This window comes from Palaemon carinicauda, chromosome 39 (assembly GCF_036898095.1).
Source record: "Palaemon carinicauda isolate YSFRI2023 chromosome 39, ASM3689809v2, whole genome shotgun sequence".
In the NCBI taxonomy this organism is placed as follows: Eukaryota; Metazoa; Arthropoda; class Malacostraca; order Decapoda; family Palaemonidae; genus Palaemon; species Palaemon carinicauda.
In genome coordinates this window covers 49,822,487-49,835,691 of record NC_090763.1, presented here as the reverse complement: position 1 = coordinate 49,835,691, position 13,205 = coordinate 49,822,487, and the positions used below count along the sequence as shown (strand labels likewise).

The 13,205-nt window shown below is 36.2% G+C and overlaps 1 pseudogene; it reads left to right on the top strand.

The window, feature by feature from the left end:
* Positions 1 to 12,457, top strand: part of LOC137631393 (uncharacterized) — a 72,473-nt pseudogene extending 60,016 nt beyond the window's left edge.
* Positions 12,458 to 13,205: the final 748 nt, after the last annotated feature.

Sequence of the window (13,205 nt, the reverse complement as noted above, 5' to 3'; positions counted from 1 at the left end):
CGTCGAGGAGCCCGGCTAACCAGACTATAGGAAAAATTAACCAGACTATAGGCAAAATTAATTGTTTGCTCTCGAAGTGTTATGCAATTATCAGGCGGTCACTGGCTGATAGAGTAAGAGGCGGTCAGACGAAAGGAGTTTGGCCAAGAAATAAGAATAAATGGAGCAAGTTTCTCAAAAGGAATGAATGAATTATTAGTAATTATCTAATATAGCATCTATGGTCATTGATGCCGATTCGAATACGCTTAATAAACAATAACTCAAGATAAAGAAAAAAGTTGATAAATAACTTAATAATGAAATGACTAAAATTTGATATTTCATTTGAAAAGGAGTATGAAAGCCGACTAAAATTTGATATTTCATTTGAAAAGGAGTATGAAAGCCAGGTAATGTTCATATACGCATACACTTGAATGTTGATCTGCTATAGTCAGATATAAATGACACTTGCATAAGCCAAAGCTTCTTCCTCTTCTTCTTCTTTTTATTTATTTATTTCTTTTTTTTAAGGGTTACGGAGACCAGCTTTCTTGTCACAACGACTCCCGTAATGTTTAGGACCCCTTAACCGATTATAAAGATTATCCCTGACGCTGAGTGTGTTTGATTCGTGAATAATTCATGAGTGAATTTTTATGATATGTGATTCGGAACGGATTACCAGAGTCCATTTTCTTTTATCGAACACTGAATAAGAAAGGAGTTTTTCAAAGAGAAGCAGCTAGAGTGGCTCTACCCACTTCAGTTATCTTTTGAGGGATTTGTCTTTTCTTGTAGGCGTAGTTGAAGAAAGGGAGTGATTTGCTATTTCCATGAAATTTTGGACTATGTTGAATAATCTATTAAAGAAATTCCTGAAAGTAAGGAAGTGTAACTAATTTATTACAGTCTACAACTAATATACGGTTCATATTGTATGGTAAAATTCTAAAACATTATAATAAATGCTGAACAAAAATGAATAATAAAATTGCCTTTGAGAGGAAATCCTAACTAGGCTTACACCATAATAATAATAATAATAATAATAATAATAATAATAATAATAATAACCTGACCCTCCTTAGATTTTAGTTTATGCTAATTCTTCTTAAAATGATTGTTTCTGATAACATTTGATTTTTTTCCATTAACCAATATTTCTTGTGATATTCTCAGAAGTGAAAATGATATTGTCAGGCACAGGAAAGTAATACAAAAATAGTTTTATAGTATCAGCACAAATACTAAATGTATATTGCTTTTATTCCTAAATCACCACAATCATTAAATGAATATTGTATTTATTCCTGTATCAGCACAACCATAAAAGAATATTGTTTTTTATTCCTGTTTAAGCACAACCATTAAATGGATATTGTATTTATTCTTGTATCAGCACAACCATTGAATGAATATAGTTTTTATTCTTACTCCTGTATTAGCAGAACCATGGAATGAATATTTTTTATTCCTGTATTACCACAACCATTAAATGAATATTGTATTTATTCCTGTTTAAGCACAACCGTTAAATGAATATTGTATTTATTCCTGTATCAGCACAACCAATAAATAGATATTGTTTTTATTTCCAGATGATTTGGTCCAAACAGTGGCCAACGTTGAAGAATGAAGACGCCAAGACTCTCCTGCCAGATCTTGGAGGAAGTGTTGCAGGGGGAGCATCATCTCCTTATAGGTAATTAGCTTTTTTCTTCTCTTTTTGTGTATTTTAGTTCACTGAAATCTAAAACTGTACTTCCTGTAGTATGAATGCATGTATGCACAGATTCACTCTTATAAGCATTATGTATCAGATTGATAAAGGATTCATATGTATGCCTGATGCCACAAGGACTTTTAAATATCCCCACACTTTTCTGATACACTTATCAATATGAGCCTTGAATTTAGATGAGGAATAAACGAAGAAACCCTTTTCTTTCTATAGTGGGATTCAAATCTCTTCCTTCTAATGGGATTGAAGTTAGCAGGCTTATTAGTGTGAATGGGGTCGAATCCCACCAAGGAAAGAAAAAAAATACATCCTCATTTATTCCCCATCTGAGTGCAATGTTTTTCTGATAGGTGTATCTTAAACATGTGAGCTGATAGAGGAGTTATGAAGTCCTTATGGCAATTGATAAAACAACCATAAGTGGTGGAAGTAACTATTAGACTCTTTTTGATATATTTGCATATATGGGTGTGCATGCCTTTTGAGAATTTTTTTAGATTTTTTTTCAGGAAGACCTCAATCATTTATATGACGTTCTTTACCATTTTCCCAATTGCAGTAGCGTACAGTCATTCGTGGATCACCCCTCCAGTTACCCTTCAGTATCAGCTTCGTCAGTGTCCACCGATGCTCTTTACGAAACAATGTCCATGACTCAGTCCAACACCAACCACGTGTATCTCCACCTCTGGCTACTTCGCTAGGTAAGTCCTTCGCTGATGTAAATTTTCTCCCTCTTTCCCTTTGCTCTGTCCATCTCGTCCTCACTTTCCAACCAGTCCTCTGTCTTTTGACACTTCCTGAACACCAAAGCCAGTTGCGGTAAGTATGACTCGTTGGCTCGCTCCTTCTCTAACACCTTGGGACATATATTCATGGTGATGGGTCTGAAGGTCTGTAGGTCAAATGAATAGATGGTAGAAAAAAAAAATGATGGAAAGTAATGATCGTCACAAGTGATTGAAAAAAAAGAAGCATTGTTGAAATGATGATCTTAAAATGCTATCCGATAGTAAGCAATATCTAACTGGATGCCCGCTTCTGGGAATGGCCTTCTGCAGGTAGCGCCAGTGGACTGACTCCCCTCACACCCATTACCATGCAAGATGTGAAGCCCGTCCTAGCGGCACCCTCAGGCCTTGACACCACCGCTGCACAGTTCCAACAAGGTGAGTTCGACAAACGGCTTCTCCCTTTCCCTTACCCTGTAGGTCTACCTGATGAGTAACTGTTATCAGCAGTCATTGCCTGCTCCACCCCTGTCCTAGCTTGGGTGGAGAGGGGGCTTTGGCTTAGGGCATTGGCAACAGTGCAATACCCTGTCCATTGTCTTCTCTACCCCTGCCCTAGCTTGGGAGGAGAGGGACCTTGGCCTTAGGGCATTATGCAACAGTGCAATACCCTGTCCATTGTCTTCTCTACCCCTGCCCTAGCTTGGGAGGAGAGGGACCTTGGCCTTAGGGCATTGTGCAACAGTGCAATACCCTGCCCATTGTCTTCTCTACCCCTGCCCTAGCTTGGGAGGAGAGGGACCTTGGCCTTAGGGCATTGTGCAACAGTGCAATACCCTGTCCATTGTCTTCTCTACCACTGCCCTAGCTTGGGTGGAGAGGGGCCTTGGCCTTAGGGCATTGTGAAACAGTGCAATACCCAGTCCATCACCTGCTCCAACTCAAGTCCTAACTTGGGTGGAGAGGAGCTTGGACTTAGGGCATTGTACAACAGTGCAATACCCTATCCAATTGCCTCCGCCACTCACGAGTTTATCTTTAAACCCCATCCCCACTCATCTAACTCCCAGCTATTTTCAATTAACATTGGTAAGACAGGCCTAAGTACGACATCCCGTCTGGTAGACGGTATCAAGAGAGCCTCTCAGAGGATGCAAGTGATATGCCTAACCAGTGACGTAAGATTATCAGTTACAGGCTGATAACTTAGCAGGTAGTGAGGAGCTTCAGTTTCATAGTGTAAGACCAGACCAATAACTGCTATTCTAATGAACTTTTTTTATTTTCCAATTGTGACATTTGTTTTACGGGTGAGAAGTTCATCTCCTTACATCATCATCATCTCTCCTCATAGTTTCCTCTGGGATTCATCCTTCAAACTAACTCGAATGAAGAACTGTGCATTTGCTGATCTTTATCAGAAATTCTATCTATTGACTTTCCCCCGTCTTACGATATGTATGTGGGTATGTAAGTTTGTGTGTGTAGCTGAGTGTGTATGTCTGTGTGTGTGTGTGTGTGTGAGAGAGAGAGAGAGAGAGAGAGAGAGAGAGAGAGAGAGAGAGAGAGAGAGAGAGAGAGAGAGCCTATAAGGACAAATTTGTTGGAATATATGTATTTTGATTTTAGTATGTTTGTATGTTGTGTATCCTCTTCGAACGTTAAAACTTAGAAGGATGAGAGAGAGAGAGAGAGAGAGAGAGAGAGAGAGAGAGAGAGAGAGAGAGAGAGAGAGAGAGAAGAGAGAGAGAGAGAGAGAGAGAGAGAGAGAGAAGAGAGAGAGAGAGAGAACCAGTGCCAAGTTAGGCCATAAAGCCCGCTGAATCATTGTCTCGAGGTTCTTTCTTGGGACTGTTAAACCAGCAAGTTTGTTGGAAGTCAACATGCATTCTACTCTCTACTTAAACTTAAAAAGATTCCTTAGGGAAAGATCTATGTTTAACGGTAGTTATATGAGATTATAAAGGCTTCGTTAGACATAAAAACGGATAATGAAAATTGACGATTCCTGGAGTTAACTTCCAGCTCGATCGAGACACAGACAATGCAGAGAAGCCGACAAGCCACAATGCTAAATGCTTGGATGACAGAGACTGATTCTTTTGCTGGCTGTAAGACAAATTGAAGGTTTAGGGGTTAACTGAAGTTTCGTATTGCTTGCGTTAATAATCGTCTTATTTAAATGCAATGTTTTTCTACAAAATAAGATGCTGTTTCTCTATTTATCTATCAATCTATCTATCTATATGTATATACATATTTATATATATATATATATATATATAATATATATATATATATATATATGTATACATACATATATATATATATATATATATATATATATGTGTGTGTGAATATATACACGAAAAATGTACACACACACACACACACCACACACACACACATATATATATATATATATATATATATTATATATATATATATATATATATATGAGTATGTGGGGGTGCTCTGCGGCTCAGTTTTTTTTCTCTTGGAAGGGATGTTGCCCAATGGCCTGATTTTTTTATTTTTATTTTTCAACTTAACTTTTTTCCTTGAATCATTTCGTTTTCTTTTTCCTAATAACAGGTGTATTTCTTTTTTTTATACCTGTATGTATTTTGCTTCGCATATTAGAAAGCCTTGAAAATCTCTCTCTCTCTCTCTCTCTCTCTCCTCTCTCTCTCTCTCTCTCTCCTCTCCTCTCTCCCATTCTTGTTCTCTATTGGTGGCCATTTGGAAATGAACGTTTCTTCTTACTGGGTTTTTACTGAAGTTCTCGAGGACTTTTAATGGACATTGCCGTGCACAGTTTCCCACAAACTTTGTTAGTTTTAGACTTCGTCTCTTAATATATTTTACGATACGGAAACAAAAAAAAAAGATGGAATGGCGTCCAAGGGAATACGGAAATATACAGAAAGAGAGAGAGAGATAGAGATAGAGAGAGAGAGACCACAACCTGAGTAAGATATGTTTTGTTTTGAGTGAGTCGCGCGCGCGAGCCTCGGAGGCAGTAAACTCATCTTGCGTCCGCCAACAATGCCAAGGGACAATGGGGGATTTTACAGTCGCGAGCTGGTATTCAGCCATGGAATTTTATCATCGTTCCGTTGCTGTGAAAAGCGGGTTTCTATGAACGGTTTGATTTATTGAAGAAACCTCTGGCACCCGTTCAGAGGACGAGAGAGAGTCCTCTCTCTCTCTCTCTCTCTCTCTTCTCTCTCTCTCTCTCTCTTTTAATTGTTGGATTTCCCGAAGACGACCAACAGACTGTATCGCCAACCTCAAGTCAGCTCGTAGGCAGAGAAGAATGTTTGAATTTCTATATGTCGTGTTTTTGTGTGTTTGTGTGGACGAGTATGTCGACAATCTTTCATGGATGCGTGTACGAATATGTCGAGAATCTCTCATGTATGTGTGTACGAGTATGTCGACAGTCTTTCATGTGTGTCTACGAATGTGTCAAGAATCTTTGGTGTTTGTGTGTACGAGTATGTCAACAATCTTTCATGTGTGTGTACGAATGAGTCGAGAATTTTGGTGGTTGTGTATACGAGTATGTCGACAATCTTTCATGTATGTGTGTACCAGTATGTCGAGATTCTCTCATGTTTGTGTGTACGAGTATGTCGACAATCTTTCATGTGTGTGTGTACGAATGTGTCGAGAATTTTGGTGGTTGTGTATACGAGTATGTCGACAATCTTTCATGTATGTGTGTACCAGTATGTCGAGATTCTCTCATGTTTGTGTGTACGAGTATGTCGACAATCTTTCATAGATGCGTGTACGAATATGTCGAGAATCTTTGGTGTTTGTGTGTACGAATATGTCGACAATCTTTCATGTATGTGTGTACCAGTATGTCGAGAATCTTTGGTGTTTGTGTGTACGAATATGTCGACAATCTTTCATGGGTGTGTACGGATATGTCGAGAATCTTTGGTGTTTGTGTATACGAGTATGTCGACAATCTTTCATGGATGCGTGTACGAGTATGTCGAGAATCTCTCATGTATGTATGTACGAGTATGTCGACAATCTTTCATGTAAGTGTGGACGAATATGTCGAGAATCTCTCATGTATGTGTGTACCAGTATGTCGAGAATCTCTCATGTTTGTGTGTACGAATATGTCGAGAATATCTCATGTATGTGTGTACCAGTATGTCGAGATTCTCTCATGTATGTGTGTACGAATATGTCGAGAATCTTTCATGTATGTGTATACGAATATGTCTTGAATTTGGGTATTTGTGTATACGAGTATGTCAACAATCTTTCATGTGTGTGTACGAATGTGTCGAGAATTTTGGTGTTTGTATGTACGAGTATGTCGACAATCTCTCATGTATGTGTGTACGGATATGTCGAGAATTTTTGTGTTTGTGTGCACGAATATATCGAGAATCTCTCATGTATGTGTATACGAATATGTCTAGAATTTTGGTGTTTGTGTATACGAGTATGTCAACAATCTTTCATGGGTGTGTACGGATATGTCGAGAACTTTTCGTTTTAGTGTGTACGAATATGTTGAACTTTCCTTTTCAGAACAAGTTCCAAATGCAAGAATTCCCCCTTTCCCATTAATTGTGGTGTCGGGTGTAGCCTACTCATCTGTTCTTATGTCATGGAATCCATAAAATATGTTTAACATACTAATCAATATTTATATAAGAAGAAAATGTTAAATAACATTTTAACATTATTTAATCCTAATGGTTATGGAGGAACTTTGCTTACAAAATGTTCTTTTGTTCAGGTCATTTGGTACAATAAGCTTCCGTCAACATTTCACATCAAAGAAAGTTTTTGAAAAGTTTATCATAATAATCATCATTATCATAATTATTATTATTATCATAATTATTATTATCATCATAATTATTATTATTATTATCATAATTATTTCTTATCGTTATCAAGAACAATAAAATTATTTTTACACCCCCCCAGAAAAAATATGTGTCAGAATAATAATAATAATGATAACAATAATGATAATCACACAACGTCAATTTATAATGATATATTATTATTAGACTTTCTTACAACGTATCATCATCATCAACATCATCATCATCATCATCGACTAAAATATGTAAAATGGAAAGGTGATTGGTTGCGATTAATACGTTTTCTCAAGATGATTACATCCCCTGGTGTGGCAAATTTTAGATCTCATTGTAATTCCATTTGTAATGCATGAATCAACGAATGCTATAATAACAACTGGTCCTTTTCATTGGTATTGTCAAATCTATGACACGCATGAATGAAGCATTGCATCTTCCATTGATTTTAAAGGAACACATATTTTTGCAATATATTTACTTTTATGGATATATAAATGTATATATATATATATATATATATATATATATATATATATATATATATATATATATATATATATATATATATATACAGTATATGAATATCTATACATATATATGTATATATACATTACTATATATATATATATATATATATATATATATATATGTATGTATGTATGTATATATATGTATATAAATATATATATATATATATATATATATATATATATATGTATATTTATATATATATATATATATTTATATATATATATATATATATATATATATATATATATATATAGATAGATATAGATATAGATATATATGTATATATGTATGTATATATACATATATATATATATATATATATATATACTGTATATATACTGTATATATATTTATATAGTGAATATATATATATATATATATATATATATATATATATATATGAGTTCTCATAACAGTATAAACACACAGTGCAATGCATATTTGTCTCTTTCAAAACCTTCAATTGCATGATCATGCATGATCTAAACTAACACAGCCATTATTCTTTACTCATTCTGAAGCCCCAAACAAAACAAGGGTAACTTCCATGTGTTTTATTATTGTTATGATCCAAGATTTTCAGATTTTTATCTTATACCATTATGATTATTATTATCAATTTTCTAATTATGCACATATGCACCTGTGCACTTGATATTGCACTTGCATTTTGCACATGTAGCCAGTTTTTTGAATGATGCAACCCACTAAGTTTATTAAAGAACTAAACATATAACAATTTAGTTTACAGTCGTTTGGAGAAGAGGTAATCAGTAGCTCAATTTTCTTTAACAGTAATTGCCAATAATCAATTAGATTTCTGTTACTTATACAGTATTAACTTCACTGTCATTTAATAATTTCTGAGACTGATTGCCACTTCAGATTATTATTTTTTATTTATATCAATTTATTTCTATAGTCCAGTAGAATTTGGTTGCATTTGGTAGAGTCTGCAGTTCAGTATTTTGAAACGAGGATGTCGGATCTATGCTCCAGAAGGCTTCCAGTTCCAATTTTGACGTCATTGTTTGATGGTTTTCCAAAGCATAAATGATAGCTGTTCAAAATTTGAGATCACGATGCTTCGGATGATTAATATATTTAAGAAATAAAGTAAATGATGTAAAGTATCATCTTGATTTTTCATAATTACTAAATAAATCCTTCGCAGTTTTTTTTTTTTTTTAAGTGGTCCCTTTAGAGCAATTTAGAATTTCAGAATCCTAGTGAATTTTTGCTTGTTAATTTTTACCTAAAAGTTATGTGCCCATCGGGAGCTACCACATCAATCTCATTTCAAAGGATATTATAGCTGTATCCTCACATAGCATTAGCCTCATATCCCACGGAACGCGCAGCCCTTATGCCTCTGGTCATGGCCGGCATCCTCGTCCCAGATCCTCCGCTGAGGATCCCCAACGAGTAGCTTATATTTGTGGCTGAAGCCGTATGTAGTTGAGTGTGTGTGTGATGGGAAGTTGTTGTTATCCGCACGTCAGGAGGTTCGGTCTACACCCCCTTGAGCACCCCACAGCCGACCTCCAACCCGGGCTACGCCACCATTGACACCCAACCCACCCACTACGCGGACCAAACGTCGGTCAGCGAGGGCGTGACGCCGCTGGAAAGTCTCGTTGTGGCGCCGTGCTCTTCGCCGCTCAAGGCTGACACGCCTTGCACCACCGCCCTCACCGTCCTACAGCCTGCCTCACACGCCCACGCCGCGACGCATCACGCCCACGTTTCCACGTCCGCCCATGCGCCTACTCACGTGCATACATCCACGCATGCCCACGTACCCATGCATGCCCATGTAGCGACCACACCTGACCCAACGTATACCACCCTCCCGCCCATCACACACTACACAGGTAAGTAGTCTCCAAGCACTTGCACGTCCACATGCATGTCTCCACACACCCGTTTGCCTTTCTTTTGTTATGCCAGGGAGACTTCAGCCAGAGTTCTTCCAATGTCAAGCCAATGTGAAGTGTGCCACACCAGGGCTACAATGAAATGACTATCAAAGGAAAATTGATTTCATAGAAGAGACAAAACCAGATTTATTTGACTAAACGGGAGAATTTGGTAGATTTGAAGATCATCAGAAAATCACCTTTTCTTTTTGCAGTTAAAAATCACTGGAATTTTGCTAGACGTGCAACTTTTCAGTCAGGAAGAAATTGTTATTTTTAATTACATATATTTTGATTTTATAATTCATTAAAGATCATAGATTAGTAAAAGAGAATTGTCAGACAAATGTGCTGAAACTTTGGTCAAATCGGTCATATGTTTAAACAATAAGCCTCCCCTTATATATGGATATGTATATATATATATATATATATATATATATATATATATATATATATATATATATATATATATATATATATATATATATAAAAATATATATATAAATATATATATACACATATTTATATGTATGTATATATGTACACACATATATATATATATATATATATGTATATGTATATAAATATATATATGTGTATATATATGTATATATATATATGTATATATATATATATATATATATATATATATATACATATATATATACATATATATATATATATATATATATATATATGCGTGTGTATGTATAATATCTAAACAGGTATAATTATCCGATTCTCTATACGTTGAATCTACAATAACATCCCTAACAGTAAATTCATCAAGTTTACTATACATATCAAATTGAATAAGTCTTAGAGTAAACATCTTTCTCTTAGAGGCAATTTTGGAATATACGAAATCTTTCGAAATTCCTCTGAACGGAATCCATAATTCGTCTTCTCGCCATTTAACCTCTGACCCTGTTTCAGGTACGGCCAGTGTGGGGTCGATGGTAGACTACACCTATTCCTCGCCCTACACACAATATTCCTCCACATATCCAACTTACGGTTATGGAACTGGAGGGCTTCTCAGTAAGTAACTGTGAGTATTGGTGTATGTTAATTTCTTTTTTTTTTTTTTTACTTTTTGTCTTTTAGTTTGGGTCCCATTTCCTTTGTTGGTGATTTACGATTTTTTATGTAATTTTGATTTTTTGGTCGATTTGAAAATTGATTATGATTTTTTAAGTGTTTATTTATAATAGTTTTATTTCAAGATTCTTTGACTTTTTTTTGTATTAAATTACCCATTATCATTTGCATATCCCTTATCTTTAAGTCATGCTGGTCACAGTGCCTATCTTGATTATACTAAACATTTCATTATTTTTACAGATATGTGTAACTACGGCAATGGTGGCCTAAATAACAACAATAACAACAACAACAACAATAACAACACTAACGGCGGTAGCGGCGGCGGCAACACCACAACCACCAGCAACGCTGTTGACCACAACGTTAGCCTCGGCAACAACAACCTGAACGCAGCGGCCAGACTGCGCATGCTTCAGTCTTCATTAAGCAGCAGTAGCAGCAGCAGCAGCGGCAGTAGTGGAGTGCCCTGCGTCAGGCAGAACCGCTGCACGTAACGACGCCTTGTTCCAAAGTCGTCGTCGTCGTCGTCGTCGTCGTGACAGAGAACCCGTTGTTCCAGGAAACCCCCCCTATTGGCATTACGCACACCAGAGCCATCTCGTTCCAGTTCCAGTTCCCCTGTGCAATGACTGGCCCCCTATCGGAGGGCATTCAAAACGTTGTGAAGGGTTTTAGGATGACGTCGCAAGGAAAGCTTTAGTTCTTGCCAGCAGAGGAGAAGCAAGTGCTGTAAGAGTGCAAAAAAAAAAAAAATAAAAAAAAGTAAAGGACGCTAAGACAACCCTGAACAAAAATGAAATAGTTTAATACATTAAAGATTACGTCTCTGTCTGAGGCTACTAGTTTAGCTGAGTACGTGTTGGACAAGCACGGACCGATCTCTAGCTAGGATACCAAAGAAATCACCACTCAAGTCACGAGCTTGCTTGTTTTCCTGAGCCAGTTACCACACGTTCTAATCTTTAGTCCTCCCTCCTTCAGGCACACTCTCGAGAAAGACTTCAAAAAATGAAATATAAATAGAATGGGAATAAGTGAGTAAATGATTGATAGTGAATGCGTGAAAGAAACCCATAATTATCTCCTCAAGGCATTTTTTCCCTTCTCCTGTACATAGCACTCAAGGGCCTTTTATCTTCTCCCGTGCGCCTGAAGGAAGGGACGCCGAAAATATGAAAAAAAGGGCATATGGAGACCTGGTTCGCACACGTTACACAACACCTCTTTCCACTTCTGGGTACAAGGGAGGCCATCCTCCTTTCGTAGGATGAACTATGGCATCTCCCCAGTACCAGTAACTTGGTTTTTTATATATTTTATTTTTCATTTATTTTTTTTAAATCTCTCGGGTTTTGGTTTTTCATTTGGGGTTTGTCGCTGTCCAGGACCTACATCTACTGACTCGTGTTTTTGGCGTTGATCAAAAACTCTCTGAATCCCTATATGATTTATTTCTCAAAAACTCAAAGAAAAATTTTGGGCGTTTTTATTTTTTTAAAGCGCTGGTTGATTACCTCTGAGGAATAGGCATATAATTATTAGAGAGATATATAATCATATGAATATATATATGAATATATCTGCATATATATATATATATATATATATATATATATATATATATATATATATATATATATATATATATATATATATATATATATATGTATATATAAACCAACATACCTCTGACATTGTCAGAAGAGGTTACGAACAAGAGCAACAAACAATAACGACAACAACAACAACAGAATACAGTGGGATTATATTCGCTCTATCTGCTATGACACCATCTGTGTGTAAAAGCTGTTGGTTGGTAGATTGTGGGGTACCGATTCCTTCGTGACCTCTGATGGCTGGTGAACCAAAGAGGCTTCTTCTGGCTTCTGCCTCCTTAATTTTTAGTCAGGCGGTGGATGGATCTCACGCGCGCACGCAGGGGTCATCCTTCATTCATCATCATCGCATGTGAATACCGTCTCCTTACTATAGAGGATGTATTCTTCTTTTTTTTTTTATTCTGTAGAGAAACGTTTTCCAAGAATCAGAATTCTGATTTGAGAGTATGTATTACAAAAGAGACCTATAAACTGTATTTAAGAAGCGTCTGCCGAAGTGATTGCAAGATGATTTAGGTCGACCTATAGCATTAAGGAGAGAGTAACTATAAGGAATTTTTTTTTTTATCCTATATTTTACGCTGATTATTTTTTTTTTCTATTTATTTTTGCCATGTATCACTTCATTCGTTCCAGTGTACAGTATTATTTTCCTTAGATTTTACAATATCGCACCTTTTAGCTACTGCCCAGTTTTCATG